The 9774-nt window shown below is 40.4% G+C and overlaps 1 non-coding gene across 1 annotated transcript; it reads right to left on the bottom strand.

Moving 5' to 3' along the window:
- Positions 1-534: 534 nt before the first annotated feature.
- On the bottom strand, positions 535-642 carry LOC112753491 (small nucleolar RNA R71). The gene has a single exon (XR_003177876.1). It is a non-coding gene; the product is annotated as a small nucleolar RNA R71 (small nucleolar RNA).
- Between the last annotated feature and the right edge of the window lie 9132 nt (positions 643-9774).

The raw sequence follows: 9774 nt of genomic DNA, 5'->3' as shown, positions 1-9774 counted from the left end.
ATGAGCAGGAGCAAGGACAAGAACATTCTTGTTGAAGCAGATCCAGAACCTGAAAGGACTCTGAAGAGGAAACTAAGAGAAGCTAAAATACAACAATCCAGAGATAACCTTTCAGAAATTTTTGAACAGGAAGAGGAGATGGCAACCGAAAATAATAATAATGCAAGGAGGATGCTTGGTGACTTTACTGCACCTAATTCCAAGTTACATGGAAGAAGCATCTCCATTCCTGCCATTGGAGCAAACAACTTTGAGCTGAAACCTCAATTAGTTTCTCTGATGCAGCAGAACTGCAAGTTTCATGGACTTCCATCTGAAGATCCTTTTCAATTCTTAACTGAATTCTTGCAGATATGTGATACTGTTAAAACTAATGGAGTAGATCCTGAAGTCTACAGGCTCATGCTTTTCCCATTTGCTGTAAGAGACAGAGCTAGAATCTAGTTGGACTCTCAACCCAGAGACAGCCTGAACTCTTGGGATAAGCTGGTCACGGCTTTCTTAGCCAAGTTCTTTCCTCCTCAAAAGCTGAGCAAGCTTAGAGTGGATGTTCAGACCTTCAGACAGAAAGAAGGTGAATCCCTCTATGAAGCTTGGGAAAGATACAAGCAGCTGACCAAAAAGTGTCCTTCTGACATGCTTTCAGAATGGACCATCCTGGATATATTCTATGATGGTTTATCTGAGTTATCAAAGATGTCATTGGATACTTCTGTAGGTGGATCCATTCACCTAAAGAAAACGCCTGCAGAAGTTCAAGAACTCATTGACATGGTTGCTAATAACCAGTTCATGTACACTTCTGAGAGGAATCCTGTGAGTAATGGGACGCCTATGAAGAAGGGAGTTCTTGAAGTTGATACTCTGAATGCCATATTGGCTCAGAATAAAATATTGACTCAGCAAGTCAATATGATTTCTCTGAGTCTGAATGGAATGCAAGCTGCATCCAACAGTACTCAAGAGGCATCTTCTGAGGAAGAAGCTTATGATCCTGAGAACCCTGCAATAGCAGAGTTAAAATACATGGGTGAACCATATGGAAACACCTACAATCCATCATGGAGAAATCATTCAAATTTCTCATGGAAGGATCAAAAGCCTCAACAAGGCTTTAATAATGGTGGAAAAAACAGGTTTAACAATAATAAACCCTTTCCATCATCCACTCAGCAACAGACAAAGAATTCTGAGCAGAATCCATCTAGCTTAGCAAATCTAGTTTCTGATTTATCCAAGGCCACTGTAAGTTTCATGAATGAAACAAGGTCTTCCATTAGAAAGTTGGAAGCACAAGTGGGCCAGCTGAGTAAAAGGATCACTGAAATCCCTCCTAGTACTCTCCCAAGCAATACAGAAGAGAATCCAAAAGGAGAGTGCAAGGCCATTGACATAAGCACCATGGCCGAACCTGTAAGGGAAGGAGAGGACGTGAATCCCAAGGAGGAAGACCTCCTGGGACATCCAGTGATTAATAAGGAGCTTCCCTCTGAGGAACCAAAGGACTCTGAGGCTCATCTAGAGACCATAGAGATTCCATTGAACCTCCTTATGCCCTTCATGAGCTCTGATGAGTATTCCTCTTCTGAAGAGAATGAGGATGTTACTGAAGAGCAAACTACCAAGTTTCTTGGTGCAATCATGAAGCTGAATGCCAAATTATTTGGTATTGAAACTTGGGAAGATGAACCTCCCTTGTTCACCAATGAACTAAGTGATCTGGATCAACTGACATTGCCTCAGAAGAGACAGGATCCTGGAAAGTTTATAATACCTTGTACCATAGGCACCATGATCTTTAAGGCTCTGTGTGACCTTGGTTCAGGGATAAACCTCATGCCCCTCTCTATAATAGAGAAACTGGGAATCTATGGGGTGCAAGCTGCTAAAATCTCATTAGAGATGGCAGACAATTTAAGAAAACAGGCTTATGGACAAGTAGAGGACATGTTAGTAAAGGTTGAAGGCCTTTACATCCCTGCTGATTTCATAGTCTTGGATACTGGAAAGGAAGAGGATGAATCCATCATCCTAGAAAGACCTTTCCTGGCCACAGCAAGAGCTGTGATTGATGTGGACAGAGGAGAATTGATCCTTCAATTAAATAAGGACAACCTTGTGTTTACAACTCAAGGATCTCTCTCTGCATCCATGGAGAGGAAGCATAAAAAGCTTCTCTCAAAGCAGAGTCAACCAAAGCCCCCACAGTTAAACTCTAAGTTTGGTGTTGGAGAGTCTCAACCATGCTCTGAACATCTGTGAGGCTCCATGAGAGCCCACTGTCAAGCTATTGACATTAAAGAAGCGCTTGTTGGGAGGCAACCCAATTTTTATTTATCTAACTCTATTTTTTTCTTAGTTATATGTCTTTGTAGGTTCATGATCATGTGGAGTCACAAAATAAATATAAAAATTGAAAACGGAATCAAAAACAGCAGAAGAAAGATCACACCCTGGAGGAAGCACCTGCCTGGCGTTCAACGCCAGAACAGAGCATGGTTCTGGCGCTGAACGCCCAAAATGGGCAGTGTCTGGGTGCTGAACGCCCAGAACAAGCATGGTTCTGGTGTTCAATGCCAGAAATAGACAACAAATGGGCGTTGAACGCCCAAAATGGGCACCAGCCTGGCGTTGAACGCCCAGAGTTGTGTGCAAGGGCATTTTTACATGCCTAATGGGTGCAGGGATGTAAATCCTTGACACCTCCGGATCTGTGGACACCACAGGATCACCTCAAGATCTGTGGATACCACAGGATCATCTCAGGATCTATGGACCCCACAGGATCCCCACCCACCTCACCCTCTCTCTCCATTCATGATCATCCCTTCTGTTTTCCATTCACCACTCACATCCATACACACGTCCCTCCATCTCCTCCATATCTTCTTCTTCTTCTTCTATTCTTTCTTCTTTTGCTCGAGGGCGAGCAACATTCTAAGTTTGGTGTGGAAAAAGCATAAGCTTTTTGTTTTTCCATAACCATTAATGGCACCTAAGGCCAGAGAAACCTCAAAGAGGAAAGGGAAGGCAAGTGCTTTCACCTCTAAGCCATGGGAGATGGAAAGATTCATCTCTAAAGCCCATCACTAAGAAAAGGATGGAGCAAGCAAGAGAGCCCATTCATGGAGCTCAAGAGGCGTATGAAGCTCATCACCATGAGATCCCGGAGATGCCTCAAATGCACCTTCCTCCACAAAACTATTGGGAGCAAATCAACACCTCCCTAGGAGAATTGAGTTCCAATATGGGACAACTAAGGGTGGAACATCAAGAGTACTCCATCATCCTTCATGAAATAAGAGAAGATCAAAAAGCAATGAGGGAGGAGCAACAAAGACAAGGAAGAGACATAGAAGAGCTCAAGGACATCATTGGTTCCTCAAGAAGGAAACGCCACCATCACTAAGGTGGATTCATTCCTTGTTCTTATTTCTTCTGTTTTTCGTTTTCTATGCTATGTGCTTATCTATGTTTGTGTCTTCATTACATGATCACTAGTAGTTAGTAACTATGTCTTAAAGTTATGAATGTCCTATGAATCCATCACGTCTCTTGAATGAAAAATGTTTTAATTCAAAAGAACAAGAAGTACATGAGTTTCGAATTTATCCTTGAACTTAGCTTAATCATATTGATGTGGTGACAATGCTTCTTGTTTTCTGAATGTATGCTTGAACAGTGCATATGTCTTTTGAAGTTGTTGTTTAAGAATGTTAAATATGTTAGCTCTTGAAAGAATGATGACTAGGAGACATGTTATTTGATAATCTAAAAAATCATAAAAATGATTCTTGAAGCAAGAAAAAGAAGCAAAGAACAAAGCTTGCAGAAAAAAATAGGCGAAAAAAAATATAGAAAGCAAAAAAAAAGCAAGCAGAAAAAGCCAAAAGCTCTTAAAACCAAGAGGCAAGAGCAAAAAGCCAATAACCCTTAAAACCAAAAGGCAAGGGTAGATAAAAAGGATCCCAAGGCTTTGAGCATCAGTGGATAGGAGGGCCTAAAGGAATAAAATCCTGGCCTAAGCGGCTAAACCAAGCTGTCCCTAACCATGTGCTTGTGGCGTGTAGGTGTCAAGTGAAAAATTGAGACTGAGCGGTTAAAGTCAAGGTCCAAAGCAAAAAAAGAGTGTGCTTAAGAACCCTGGACACCTCTAATTGGGGACTTTAGCAAAGCTGAGTCACAATCTGAAAAGGTTCACCCAATTATGTGTCTGTGGCATCTATGTATCCGGTGGTAATACTGGAAAACAAAGTGCTTAGGGCCACGGCCAAGACTCATAAAGAAGCTGTGTTCAAGAATCATCATACTGAACTAGGAGAGTCAATAACACTATCTGAACTCTGAGTTCCTATAGATGCCAATCATTCTGAACCTCCATGGATAAAGTGAGATGCCAAAACTATTCAAGAGGCAAAAAGCTATAAGTCCCGCTCATATGATTGAAGCTATGTTTCATTGATAGTTTGGAATTTATAGTATATTCTCTTCTTTTTATCCTATTTGATTTTCAGTTGCTTGGGGACAAGCAACAATTTAAGTTTGGTGTTGTGATGAGCGGATAATTTATATGCTTTTTGACATTATTTTTAGTATGTTTTTAGTAGGATCTAGTTACTTTTAGGGATGTTTTCATTAGTTTTTATGTTAAATTCACATTTCTGGACTTTACTATGAGTTTGTGTATTTTTCTGTGATTTCAGGTATTTTCTGGCTGAAATTGAGGGACTTGAGCAAAAATCAGATTCAGAGGTTGAAGAAGGACTGCTGATGCTGTTGGATTCTGACCTCTCTGCACTCAAAGTGGATTTTCTGGAGCTACAGAACTCGAAATGGTGCGCTTCTAATTGTGTTGGAAAGTAGACATCCAGGGCTTTCCAGTAATATATAATAGTCCATACTTTGCCCAAGTTTAGATGACTCAAACTGGTGTTCAACGCCAGCTCTCTGCCCAATTCTGGAGTTCAGCGCCAGAAATAGATCAAAAACCAGAGTTGAACGCCAGAAATGGATCAAAACCTGGCGTTCAATTCCACAAATGGCCTCTGCACGTGGAAAGTTAAAGCTCAGCCCAAGCACGCACCAAGTGGGCCCCGGAAGTGGATTTATGCATCAATTACTTACTTATGTAAACCCTAGTGACTAGTTTATTATAAATAGGACCTTTTATTATTGTATTAGTCATCTTTGAATGCCTGGTTCTTAGATCAGAGGGGCTAGCCATTTGGCCATGCCTGGACCTTTCACTTATGTATTTTTAATGGTGGAGTTTCTACACTCCATAGATTAAGGTGTGGAGCTCTGCTGTTCCTCAAAGATTAATGCAAAGTACTACTGTTTTCTATTCAATTCATCTTATTTCGCTTCTAAGATATTCATTCGCACTTCAACCTGAATGTGATGAACGTGACAATCATCATCATTCCCCATGAACGCGTGCCTGACAACCACTTCCGTTCTACATTAGATTGAATGAGTATCTCTTAGATCTCTTAATCAGAATCTTCGTGGTGTAAGCTAGAATGATGGCGGCATTCAAGAGAATCCGGAAGGTCTAAACCTTGTCTGTGGTATTCCGAGTAGGATTCAATGATTGAATGACTGTGACAAACTTCAAACTCGCGATTGCCGGGCGTAGTGATAGACACAAAAGGATAGTAAATCCTATTCCAGCAGGATCGAGAACCGACAGATGAATAGCCGTGCCGTGACAGGGTGCGTTGACCATTTTCACTGAGAGGACAAGATGAAACCATTGACAAGGGTGATGCCTCCAGACGATTAGCCGTGCCGTGACAGGGCATTTGGATCATTTTCCCGAGAGAAGACCGAAAGTAGCCATTGACAATGGTGATGTATCACATAAAGCCAGCCATGGAAAGGAGTAAGACTGATTGGATGAAGGCAGTAGGAAAGCAAAGGTTCAGAGGAACGAAAGCATCTCTATTCGCTGATCTGAAATTCTCACCAATGATTTACATAAGTATTTCTATCCCTATTTTATTAATTATTTTCGAAAACCCCATTACTAATTTATATCCGCCTGACTGAGATTTACAAGGTGACCATAGCTTGCTTCATACCAACAATCTCCGTGGGATTCGACCCTTACTCACGTAAGGTATTACTTGGACGACCCAGTGCACTTGCTAGTTAGTTGTGCGAAGTTGTGAACCATGGTATTGGCATCATGTTTTTGGCGCCATTACCAGGGAAAGAAAGAGCGATGAATTTTACATAATCAAAGTGTAATCACAATTTCTGCGCACCACTTAACCAACCAGAAATCCACTTATCAATTTAGAAGGGTTGTCACAAAAATTAAAATTAAAATACTAGGAGTATGAATCCCAGGTCGTCTCCCAACAAGTTGCAGAAAGGTGTGCTATTTTTTTAATCAGATGTTTTCAAAAAGAGTTTGAGTTGAATAAAAAGGAAATTAAATTGGAGAAATTAAGTAATTTAAATAAAATCCTTGACTGGGAGTAGATTAGTTGGAAGCCCTATTCTTGTTGTAGTACTCTCAAGATCAATTGATAATTGAAGGTCGTTCTGTTTAGTTATCCCTTACTAGGTAAGGGAAAGTCAAACAAGTTAGAATGCTGTTTCTATTCACAAGTCACAATCCGCTTACTTGGAAGGACTGGCGTTAGTGACTAGAGAGCAATCCAACAATAAACCCAATTACAATTTCTCCTTTGAGCATTCCAACTCAAGGGTTCCTTTCAATCAACTCCCCATCAAGTTAGGGAACTACTCACTCATTGTGAATGTGGAATTCATAATATAGAAAAGAGAATTAAAGAAAGACATGATAAATAAAACTCAAAGGAATCAATTAAAAATAAAAGTAACTCTTGTATTAATAAATTCTAAAATAATCCAATAGTAAAATTGAGTAAATTAAAGGACATGGAAGAGTAAAGCCAAGTAAAGAAAACGAACTAGAATGACGAAGTCTTTATGAGGTAATAACTCTTCTCAATATCCCAATGCAAAGAGCAAAATAAAATCCTAAGAACTATGAATGTGTAGAGAGAAAAACCTAGAGGAGGAGTAAAAACTAGATCTAAAAACTAAAACTGTGTAGAATGAATGTTGTTCTTAGTTTCTGCATGTCCTCTGGCTCTAGTCTGCTTTTCCGGGCCAAAAACTGGGTCAAAACAGAGCCCAAAATTGCCCCCAGCAATTCTGCAGATTATGCAGATCGCGCACGTCACGCGATCGCGTCATTCATGCGGCCGCATCATTCGGCGTTTTGCTTTTCCACGCGGGCGCGTCGTCCACGCCTCCGCGTCACTTGTGCTATTCCAATCCGCGCGGTCGCGTGAGCCATGCAGCCGCGTCACTGCGATTTCCTCTCTTTCGCGCGGTCGCGTGAGCCATGTGGCCGCGTCACTTCTCGCTGGTCATCTCCTCAATTTCTTGTGTTCCTTCCATTTTTGCAAGCTTCCTTTCCAATCTCCAACTCATTCATGCCCTATACAGCCTGAAACACTTAACACAGATCACGGCATCGAATGGAATAAAGGAGAATTAAAATGCGTAATTAAAAGTCTCTTAAGAAGCAGTTTTCAATCATGTAATAATTTTAGGAAGGAATTATAAATGCATGCTAATTATATGAATAAGTGGGTAAAGATCATGATAAAACCACACAATTAAACACATTATAAACCATAAAATAGTAGTTTATCACTCTTTCCAGCTTGGCGTGCCACGCCTGGTTCTTCAAGTTGCATGCCAAAGTGATGATTTGAAGCTGGCGTGCCACGCCTTCGATACCAAGTGGCATGCCCAGCCTTTTGGGTCTTCAATATTGCTCTCTGGAATCTTGTACTGGCGTGCCACGCCTTGATGCTCAAGTGGCACGCCCCTTTAGTATGATTCTTTTCAGCTTGGCGTGCCACGCCTTCGATACCAAGTGGCACGCCCCTTTATGGCCTTCATCCTCACTCTCTGGAAACTTACACTAGCGTGCCACGCCCAGCTCTTGGCATGCCATGCCCATACAATTTCTTCAATCATGCTCCTCTGGAAATCATAACTGGCGTGCCACGCCCATATAGAGAGCTTGAGGATCCTTTATGGAATTTAGTGCTAGCGTGCCACGCTCAACTCCTGGCGTGCCACGCCCATTTATTTTTGTGGCGTTTGCTCCAAGTGGCATGCCAGTTTCACACGCCCAACTTTGTTTTGTTGTTTTCTTCCCTTTTTGATGTCTTTTTCACCTGAAATTCAGCACAAACCCTTTTCAAAGCAATGTACCATAATATTCATCAATTAACTCATGAATTACAATGATCAAATGAGATTATACTCTTTTATGGTCCTTTTTATATAAGAAGAAAGGGTAAATGATGCAAGTCATCAGCGACTAAGCTCGGATCAGACAACGAATGCGTCATTCAATGAAAGAAACATATAGCTCATGGTAATAAAACGAAATAAAATGCAGATATCTAAAATTAAAAATATTTACACCAACCAATAATTTAGCACACTATTGCGACTCCCCGGCAACGGTGCAAAAAATTGAACGGGTGAAAAATTGCCGGTTAAGAATTTATATTAAGAACAGCGTTGCAAGTACAGTTCTTAACCGACAAAAATTTCACTTATCAATTTAAAAGGGTTGTCACAAGTTAAGAATAAAAATACTGGGAGTAGAAATCCCAGGTCGTCTCCCAACGAGTTGACAAAAGAGTGCTATTTTATTAGTTAGAAATTTTCTGAGAATTTTTAGAGTTGGAGAACAGAAAAATAAATTATTATAAATTAAAGCAATGAAAATTAATGAGAGAATTTATATAATTAAAATAAAAGCCTTGACCGGGAGAAGGTTAATCGGAAGTTCTATCCTTGTTGGATTTTCTCAAGTATGATGGTAAGAGGTTATTGTTTTTACTTAGTTAACCCTTACCGAATAAAGGAAAATCAAGTAATTGAGCTAACTCTTATTCACAAGTCCTAATCCTCTCCTTATGGAAGGATTAGCATTAGTGACTAGAGAATTAGCTAACAATTTCCAATTAAAATCAACACTTGAGTATTCCAACTCAAGGGTCTCCTTTTAATCAACTCCCAAGTCAAGTTGGGAGTCTACTCCATTGATATGAATACCATTCTCATAGACATATAAAGGCAGTAAAAAAAAGGCATGATAATTCGAATAAAGTAATAATAGAAAATTAATTAAAGGTAAAAAGAGTTCTTTGCATTAATAAATTCTAAAACCATAAACATACTTATCTGAACAGGGTTAATGAATCAAAAAGAGTAAGGGAATAAGAAAACAAACTAGAATAATGGAAACTTCAACGGAGGTAGTAAGTCTTCTCAATATTCCAATCAAAAGCAATAAACTCTAAAACTATGAATGTGAAGAAAAACTAGAGGAGGTGGTGTTCTCTCTCTAAGATTCAAAACTAAAACTAAAAAACTATATGAATGAGAATGTGTGTTGAGTCTCTGCTTGTCCCCTAGCTCTAGTCTGTGTTTCTGGGCCAAAAATTGGGTCCAAACTCAGCCCAAAATCGCCCCCAGCGTCTTCTGCATTTTCTGCACGTGGCGCATGTCACGTGTATGCGTCAGTCATGCGTACGCGTCAGGTATGCGCACGCGTCGCTGTGCAATCTTGCTTATCACGCGTACGCGTCAAGTGGGCACACGCGTCGCCATGAAAATCTCCAAATCACGCGTACGTGTGAGCGATGCGTGCGCGTTGCTCCTCGCTGGTTGTCTCCTTTATTTCTTGTGTTTCTTCCATCTTTG

This window comes from Arachis hypogaea, chromosome 15 (assembly GCF_003086295.3).
Source record: "Arachis hypogaea cultivar Tifrunner chromosome 15, arahy.Tifrunner.gnm2.J5K5, whole genome shotgun sequence".
NCBI classification, from domain to species: domain Eukaryota; kingdom Viridiplantae; phylum Streptophyta; class Magnoliopsida; order Fabales; family Fabaceae; genus Arachis; species Arachis hypogaea.
This window is presented reverse-complemented; position numbering and strand designations above follow the sequence as displayed.